Genomic DNA, 9,914 nt, shown 5'->3' on the forward strand with positions numbered 1-9,914 from the left:
AATCAACTTAACGCGGAAAGGATAGCCGGCGCGTATTGGGGAAACAGGGGTGTGGGGGGCGGAGCTGGGGGGGGGGGGGGGAGGATGGGGGGGGGTGAGTCAATGAAGATTTAGGTCTGATTGCCTTGAAGAGCTCTATCAGGGAATCATTAAAACCATTCATAGGCTAGGTGTGGTTTTATTCTAGAGAGCCTGGAGTGAAAGAAGTCTGCGCTTGATGTAATTGGCAATGGAAAAGTCATTGCCAGCCCTTGGTGAGAGATGTCATGGAAGCGGAGTTTTGGAAGTATGTTGGCAGCCATATTCAGAAGGATTTCTGAGAGAGGCAGAAAGCAAGAAGCTATGACTCAGTTTTAATAATTCTCAAGGGTATGAAGGCCTGGAGAAGAACAGAAAAAGAATAGGTAGACAAGACATAGAATTTAGGAAAAGGCAGAAAATTAGTAAACAAGAGACTCAATTTATATGTTAGGATGACAATATAAATTAAGAATAATTTTCCTCTGAATTTTTTATTGGAGATCAATTAAGATTCTCGTATTCCTCTTAGTATTTGGGAAAAAGAGAAGAACAAACCGAAATGTCTCTGCACCAAGTCTATAAAAGCACGCATTCTTCCTTGTGAATAAGAGTAGGGGAGGGATATCCTGATCCACAAAGGGACATGTTTGTGAATGCACTTCACCCCCCGCCACCTATGAAACTTGTAAATACTGAGATGTGTAAGAGAGTGGTTGCAGTAGGTTAGTAAATCTCATATCTTTTTTGATATGATGTACCAATTCCTAAATCCACTGAACTGTGTGTGTGTGCATGTGTGTGTGTGTGTATACAAAGGACTATCACCTAGGGAACACTTAAGACTCAATGCCCAAGATGGTGGCACCTCACTCTATATGCTCTGCTTGGAAGACATCATCCACCGTGAATGGCTCCAACTCCCACCCATAATGATGATTCCTAAACCTGCAGCTCTTGTTTCTCTCTCTCCTGAGTTTCCAATTTAAAGGATCAAAAATGCCAAGCAAACATCTCTTCCTCAGTGTTCCAGAGATACCTCAAATAAACTCACTGGTGTTCCCACCTCAGGCTATTCTTCTCTCCTTTCACACTTCTCTCAATGAACTAATGAATGGCCACCCCATCCACCTGTTGACTCAAGCCAGGAGACAAGGCATCCCCTATTACCCTCCCTTTCACTCAATCCCCACCAGTTAATAGCCAAGCCATTTAATTTCTCTTTGTGGGTGTCTTGAGTTCATTCAAGTGTCTTGATCTCTCTTGTGACTTCTGTTAACATCTATGTGGGTTATATCAGTAACCTCCTATAGCTCTCCTTGACTGAATCTGGTGCCTTCTACCCAGACAGATATTCAGCTAGCACGTATGAGTACGGCTTTATGATGGCTAAGATACTGAATACCTCTGTATGTTAGTAAATAGACACTGCCTCCACTTGCACATGCCTGGAGGCAGCAACTAGAGAACTCAGCACACGGAAGACCCTCCTGCCCTTTGGTCCCAGGTAATAGGCTACTGGATATTTATATCACAAGTGGCTTGACCCCCTTTCATAATGCTGATCTTTCTGAAATGCAAACCTGATTTTATAAGCCCCTTACTTAAAATCTTTCAATGCCTCCTAACATACACCTCAAAATAAAACTTCTGGCCCCTTCTTCCCTCTTTTCCCTCTCCAGCCTCATTTTTCACCGCCTCCACTGTGATCCTGATACTCAGTCAGCACTGGAGTCATACTGAGTTTATCCACAGTCCAGAGAACAGCCCATTGCTACTCACCTCTCCCAGGCTTTTTCTCTCTGCCTAAGACAGCCCCACTTCCCAGCTCCCAAGTTTTACTCCCCTTAGCCTTCAATCTGTTTTCACTTCTACCACCTTCCCTCTTCCTCCCAGACTGGACCAAGGTGAGTCTTCTAATTCTTCTCTGTGTATCTGACCAAAGCTCATCCATCTCACTTAGCTCACAATGAAAAGGTCTATTGATTGCCTGCTTCTTTCCCCCAGTCACCCCTCTTCCTTGCTACCAGGCACAGATTACTTTCAGTCCCTAGTAAATGTTTTGGCACTTAGTACATACATAAAAAGTAACTTATAAATGTCTGTCTGATGAAGATTGTCTTCAAATAAAGAAGCATTAAAGCCCCAAATCTTTAGAATATGCTTCTGATTGGCACATAATATATTCACAAACCTAAATAACAACTCAGCAGGAGGAATATAGCAAGCCACAGCTTCATCATCATCACCATCATCACCATCATCACCATCATCATCACCATCACCATCATCACCATCATCATCATCACCATCATCACCATCATCATCATCATCACCATCATCATCATCATCATCGGCTCCAGCTCCAATTCCATCAGCTGAAGGAAATACAGAAATCCCTGGATGTTGCTAACAGCTACTCTCTCTTGTCACCCTTAAAGTATGTATTTTCATCGTCCTCTTAGTCATCTTAACTTTGGATCAAGCAATAAATACCTGGTTTGGAAGGTCATTTTGAGGGCCCGGAATGAAACATAAAACTGGATACTCACAGATTTATAATTTAATGTCAGTAATTTGCATAATCAAAGGATCATTGCTTTGCTAAATAATTACCTTAAATAAGAGCTTCTTTAGCATATTTAAGTTCATTTACAGATCATTAACTACTTGACATACATGGAAGAGAGATACTTTAAGCTAAAGTACTAATCCTCATTACCAATAAAAATAAATCAATGATGGAATTAAGTACATCTATAATTATAAGTCAATAGTGAAATAAGGTTCCTTCCAAAGGAATTGCTTTCTTCTAACATGGTATAAATTGTAACAAACCTGAACTTTATTATACATACTTACTACTCTGTGACATCTAACTAAATTTTTGCAGCTGTGTAATTGGGAGCTTTTCTATTTATGTGTTTCTGGGTTAACTTCTGGGATACGTATTTCTTAATAGTTGTAGGCTTACAGCATAATCAGTATTCTAGTGCTGAGATGCAGGAGCCATGGAGCAGTGTAGCTTTCTGCAGTTTATTATTTGGAATCTTTTTCCTTGAGTTTCTGCCTATTGCAAATCTATCCATAATTCAAGGCCAAACTCATGTACCTTCAAGTACATGAGTACTTTCTGGATCACCCAGCCATAAATGATGACTCCCTGCTCCAAATTCCTGCAATACTTTGTAGTTCTCCTGGAGTATGGACATAGTTAACACAATTTCTGGGGCTCTTTGGGTAAAAAATTGCATTCCTGAACATTATACTCTACCTACTACCACCAGTAGTCTCTCTGATAATGTTATGATTAATTTCATAACTTTAATCTGTTAAACATTTAGTGTTTCATTTTTTAAAACCTTTTAATTAAATAGAATGTTAAATTTATATTAGCATTACCAAAGAAAGTGACAAAGAATGATTCCCCTCATTTTGTACTGAAGGGGACCACAGTCTCTCTCCATCACTTTCATACCTTGTCCACTTCTGCTACTCAATCAGGATGATTTGGGAGAAATAACAGGGCAATGTTACCAGTTAGCTACATCATATAACAAAGAATAATAGATCCACACTTTCTTTCCATCCTCTTTATGGGAGTTTCCTTAACTCGTAGAGGGTAAAAGGGACTGGTCATACACTGGACATGAGGCAAGATATTCAGCTACATAGACATTCAAAAGGCATCTGACAAACACATTGATTTGCTTTTTAATGTACAGAAGTTTTTTTAAAAATGTAAGCAAATAGTAAATTTCGTAAACATTGATTTTGTTTTATAATATTGTCTAAATGACATCGGTTTTCAGGGACCAGGAATGCTATTTCAACTTGCATAATTCTAAGAATGAGGGTTTAGAAGAGTGCACTAGCCATATTTTTCCATCGAAATATCAGTGCTGATGGCTTATTGACTACCTTATTTCTGTTCAAGGCACCTCCATTCGTGAAGTTACCACATTGAAAATCATTTCTCTTGCCCACTAAATCCGCTCAGTCTCAAGAGCTGTCAAGTCTCCATCCAAAATATTTCTGCTCCCCTGGAATGCTGCAATATTTGTCAGCTCTAATATTTTCATTTATCTGTTTAAATCATTTATTTTTTTAGCCCATTGTATGTACCAGTTTCTCTCACACATGTTCTCTAGATGCTCGTTTTCGCCATCCAAGAAGTGGTTCCTGCCTTACAAGAGTCCACAATCACTCAGTGAGGACAGATCGAGGCAGTTGCCATCCGGGATGCTGCAGGACGTGATGGGGGGGGGGGGGGGGCGGGCGGGACATGGAAGGAAACCTCTCACCCAGCCTTGAAGATCTCCTCATCAAGGTCCTGTCCTGCTTGGAGATTTTGTGGTTTCTCATTACTTCATGGACCACAGATTCTAACACAGCATTGAAGCCCTATATGAAGAAACGAAACAGTTTTCCATCTTCATATATATATCACTTCCCATGACTCTTATTTCCAGTCAAGCCAGGATCCCCATTAATCCCTGAATCCCCCAAACCTTGGACTTTGTTAATTCTCTGTCTTTCCTCATCCCATTTCCCTGCGAGTCAAATCATCCTACCCATTATCACTGTCAGATCAGTCAGCTTTCATTTTTCTTTAAAAATCTCAAAGGGAATCGTAGCTCCTCTCTGAAGCCTGTCACCAGGTGCAGTCTTACAGCCATTAACATGAACACTTCTTCCACTAGACTGGAAGATCCTCCAGATTAAAAAAAAAAAACAACTTTATTTTTTGGTGTCCATCCAAGACCCGAATAAGTTAGCAGCAAATATTTTTGAATGAAGGAAGACATATAATTTGAAAAATCTGTGGGCAGAGCAGTATTATTGTATGCTACGGGCACTTCCTTAAGTGGTTTCTGCCCTTTCACCTCAATGGTCCCAAACTATAAGCTGAAGGTAAGTTAATATGTCTAAGTTTTGTTTTGCAAATTCACTACAACAAAACGCTACTTGTGCCAATAGCCAACTGGAAATCCCCTCTGGGAAAAAAGAAAATAGTTGAACCTCAACTTGGGATCCTGGTTCTCTTGTTTCTTATTCTGTCTTGAAAATACTGTTTTGATAGCTTCCTCACAACCTGTTTGTCACATCAAAGCCTGGCCAGGCCTGGTCAGGATTCATGGGGTTGTTGGCTAGAGAAATGAAACAAAAGGAGAAGGTAAACCTGTAAGACTCTCCTTCCCCTCAAAACTATAGCCTCCAGTTGACACTGGTCCCGCCCCTCAGCCTCAGGAGGGATAAACTTCCTGTTTCACCTTCATTTATGAAACTCTCAGGAGATGCACAAAGAGAGAAAATTTCCTTTGCCATATTAGATGGAGCTACTTTATTCCTTTGAGTATCCTTGTGACTACTTTTGGCCTGTGGGCCAAAAAGAAAGAGGGTTGGGAAGGGATCCCCAATAAGCTCGGGTCCGCTTTCCCGATTGGAAAAGCCCTCAGAAAACCTGGAAAGATTAGCCATGCATGTTTTCCTTTATTGATGTGGGCTGAGGAGGTAGGCCGTAGGAGAGAAGTTAGGAAGGAAGCTGCCTTTCCTTCCTTCCACAGCCAACAGAGCAAAGGACCCAGGTCAGAAGCAACAGGGAAAGTGGGACGATAATCTTGGAGACCCTCTGACACCAAGAAGAGTATCAAGAGAAATTTATTTCTCAGCCCCCTAGCTAGAGGCCTCATGTTAACCCTGGCTCTGTCCCACACTGATTTCCCATGCTACTTTTTATAAACCATATTCAACTTGTGGTTTAAAAGCTTAGTAGCCTGATTTTTCTTTATAGGATGGCCACCATTATTTCTTTCAAGTCTTCAAGCTCTTCAGGTCTCTCTCTATATATATATATATGTTTATTTGTCATCTGTTTTCCATTTTATTCCATCCGTGAGTGCTTTCCTCAGCATGACAGCAGCCACTCTTCTACCCACACCTCCACAACCACACTCCAAGCCATGTGTGTTGACATGTTTTCAGAAACATCAGTCTGGAAGGTGAGAAGGTGAAAGGTCGGCCCATACTGGGTTGTGACATTGTTGACAAGCTGTCATCATCTTAGGACATGCAGACAAAAGGTGAGCCACATGAGCAGAACTTAGGAATCTAGGTAAACATGATTTTCCACGTAACCACCAACAGACCTCACAACAGGGGAGAGATCAAAGTGAAAAGGTTTAAAGGCAGCAACAGGGACTGACATTTAATAAAGATGGCAAAGGCGAGAAGTTAAATATTAAGTCCAGGCTAGAGGATACCAACGTCTCTTCACAACAGAACTATCTAGTGTGTTCAATTGGCCAAAGAAAGCCTGTAATTCATTCATTCGCCCTTTGTTTTCCCAGAAAGGGCAGAATGGACTCCTGAGTACTCTGGATACTCTAATTAATTAGACTTTTTTTTTTTCTGGGATTTCTAGGCTCTGCATAATTTGACTCTTCCCATCAATCCAACCTTTTCTCCCACCATCTCTCCTATCCCAACACTCTGAATTCCGCCGTTCTTTTTCTTACGTCCTTTGAACCCACCATGAGTCTGTCTGCTCCAGACCCCAAGTTTCTCCCTTTGCCTAGAAAGTCTTTTCTTCTGTCTTCCAGATACCAATCCCCAATTTATACCTGCAAGCCCAAGCTAAGCTCTGTCTCCTTCATGACCTTCTTCCACACTGTAATCTGTATTGCTTAGAGGAAAGCCATGAGGTTTGTTTTTTTGTTGTTTGTTTCTGTCTCCCTAATACTTTGTGAAGACCCAGGAGGAAAAAAATAACATTTTTTAAAAGATTTATTTATTTATTTTAGAGAGAGGGAAAGAGAGCGAGCACGAGCAGGGGGAGGGTCAGAAGGAGAGAATCTCAAGCAGACTCCCCGCTGAAAGCTGAGTCTCACTTGGGGGGGTCTATCCCCTGACCCTGAGATCATGACCTGAGCCAAAATCGAGAGTTGGACGCTCAACTGACTGAACCACTCAGGTGCCCCAAGAAAATATCACTTATACTTTAGATTTCTGCAAAGTTCCGCATATAGCAAGTACTCAATAAACAATTATTGAATAGACCAATTGACTTTACCAAGATAATTGAGTGTTGAGAGCAGAGAATGAGAAGGTTGAGAAAGACTGTATATGTAGCCAAGAAAAATCCTATATAATATTAGTCATTCCTACTTCTTTGTCCACACAGCACCCATAGGTACTTCTGTCTGAATTTATCTCACTAATATAGCTATTCATTCAACACTGATGTCTCTTTATGTCTTCTGAGGCTGAGGCCCAGGACTCATTCATCTGTCCCATTCACCTTAGTCCAGTAACTGCTAAAGAGTAGGAACTCAGGATACTTTAAATGAGCCAGTTGCCTAGTGCAGAAATGAATTAATGAGTGAAAGCAGTAAGATCACATTTGGGCCTCTGAACAATACCACTCAGGCCTATCAAGGAAGTATGTCCTGTGTTGAAAATACTCCGTGGGCCCTGTAGAAACACATCTTTGGGCCAAGGATCTGGGTGCCTGGGGGAAGGAGGAGGCAGGACTTCTAAGCAAGGGAAGTGCGTGAGAGTCCACATGAGAGTGGAAACAGAGTGAGTGTTAAGTGGAAGAGAATAATTTTTCATTATTTTACTCCCTTTTGGTGCTTGGAGCTGTGTCTTATCTCTCCGTTTACTCTGACTTTGCCTTTCTTATCTCCGCCTTCTTATCTTCTCCCATCTCCCTCTTAAACTCTAATGATCCTGAAATGCAAATGGAGGGTAGACAGAGAGCAAGAGAGCCAAGAGACACTGTAGAGGCTGGGGTGCTGTAAACAGTATGGATTTTCCCCAACAGAATGACTCAGGACTGAAGTTAGGGCATTTTCTAATAGGACAGACATAATAAGCAACTTGATGCATTTCAGTATTGAGTTCTATTTGAGTAGAACTCAAAAAAAAAAAAAAAAGTAAGTAGTTAACTGTACTCCAGGTTCTCTGCCGGGCACTGGGTGAATACTAAGGTGGACACCTTAATCCTCACCCTCCAGGAGTGTATGGTCTGTGCAATCCTTATTAATGAGAACGATAATGATGATGACTATTAACACTATGTACAATGCATTGTTCTCACTTAATTCTTAACAATAATCTTTGAAGTTGATGCCATTATTATCCCCATTTTACATATTAGAACACTGAGGCAGAAGGGCACAAGGATTCGGCCAGGTTCCCCTATTCATTGAGTGGTGGAACCGAGGCCATCCAACCTGACTTCACACTCTCAACTGCTCTGTGGTTTTGGTTCCCTCCATCTGATCAGCACAATGCCCAGCACAGAATCAACACGCCAGAATGTTTGTTGAACTGAATCACTTTTATGCAGTGTTTATGAAAAGTCTTTATCCATGCCTTTTGAGCTAATTTTGGCATTTATAATGGCCCAGAAAAAGACCTTGGCCAGTGAGAGGACCTCATAGGAATGAGAAGAACAGCTGCTCATATAAATGCTACTCACAACACTTAGAGAGTTTTGCCAACAAGTTCAGCAGAATCCTGGAAATGTCTGCTCCAGAAGGGCTTGAGATCAATCCCAGTGCCCTCTCATCTGCCCAGGCTGCAGAAGGCAAATCTAAGGCTCCGCTCACAGAATGTTGAATACAGCACCTGCAAAAGGGGCTGTAGGGACAGGTTCTTTTCTGCGAAATGCAGCAGTATGAAACCCAGAAATTGTCACACCAACTCCCATTGTCTGGAGTACTGTGACCTTGATAAACTTCTGGACTATGAAACCTTGGAATAGTATCAGATTTATGAGGTCCAAATAAAACACCACAGAAAACACAACACATATATAGGACTCATAAGCTACCCAGGTGGAAGTGGAAGCTAGGCTCTTTATTTGCTATCAAGAGATAAACCTGTCATCCAGAGTATTTCCTCCTGGAGCAGTCAGAGATGTGGAGGGAACCATGAGATCATAAAGATTATTTATCTCTATGAATTTTTTATTCTTCAATTAAGGTATCCAATCTGGATATTGGCCACATACTATGTGCAATCCCTAAGCCAGGAGTTACAGATACAGAGGTGAGATAGGAAGTGAAGGAACACACATCTGACATCGAAGATGTCATAATGCTCATATACTCATGAGGGCAGGAAAACATTTAAAAAAAAAAAATTGTTCACTGCTGTGCTGATCCTGGGCATTTTTGCCTTCAGATTCATTGTGCGCTCTTCCACTGCTCTGCTCTGTGTCACAGTGGGAGCCAAACCTACTATATTTCTCCTGCCCCTGCTTTAGCTGGCTTCCAGATGGACTTGACAATGGGGAGCACTAGCAGGAAACTGGAGAACAGAAAAGAGAAGAGGGCAATTTCTCCCTCCATTTGCTCCGCGCTGGCCTCTAGCAGAAACTGCTGTCCACCCCCCATCCTCCAGCTAACTCCTGCAGCGCAGGCTGTGTGGTGCCAGTTTCCAAAAGGCGATCTCCACCCCTGGGCTCTTGTAGGTCTCTTCCTCTTTTCGCCTCTCCAGTCCCATGATGGTGCCTCCCTGGTATTGTCAACTTCCAGACTGCTTCCCCTTGCCCTGTTTGGTTCTTATCTTCTCTAACCAATACCCTGAATTGAATCTCCTCTGTCATGAACACTCCAAAGTGTTTTCTATTTTAGACCCTGACTTCTACAACTGCGGTATTCCCTGGGCTCAGAACAGAGCCTCACACATATTTATTGCTTGGTATCTATTAAATGAACAAGCAAGTTTGTGGGAGGAGACTAAGAGGAGTACCATGATTACAATATATACCTTAAGCACGATAAAATGGACATGCACAGGAACACAAAAAGACATGCTTGGTGTGTTTTGAGAGTTTAGGGAAATTGAGTTTTGAAGGAGGAATTTTCAGGTGATCAGTAAGTAAT

This window comes from Phoca vitulina, unplaced genomic scaffold (genome assembly GCF_004348235.1).
Source record: "Phoca vitulina isolate PV1807 unplaced genomic scaffold, GSC_HSeal_1.0 scaffold17, whole genome shotgun sequence".
NCBI classification, from domain to species: domain Eukaryota; kingdom Metazoa; phylum Chordata; class Mammalia; order Carnivora; family Phocidae; genus Phoca; species Phoca vitulina.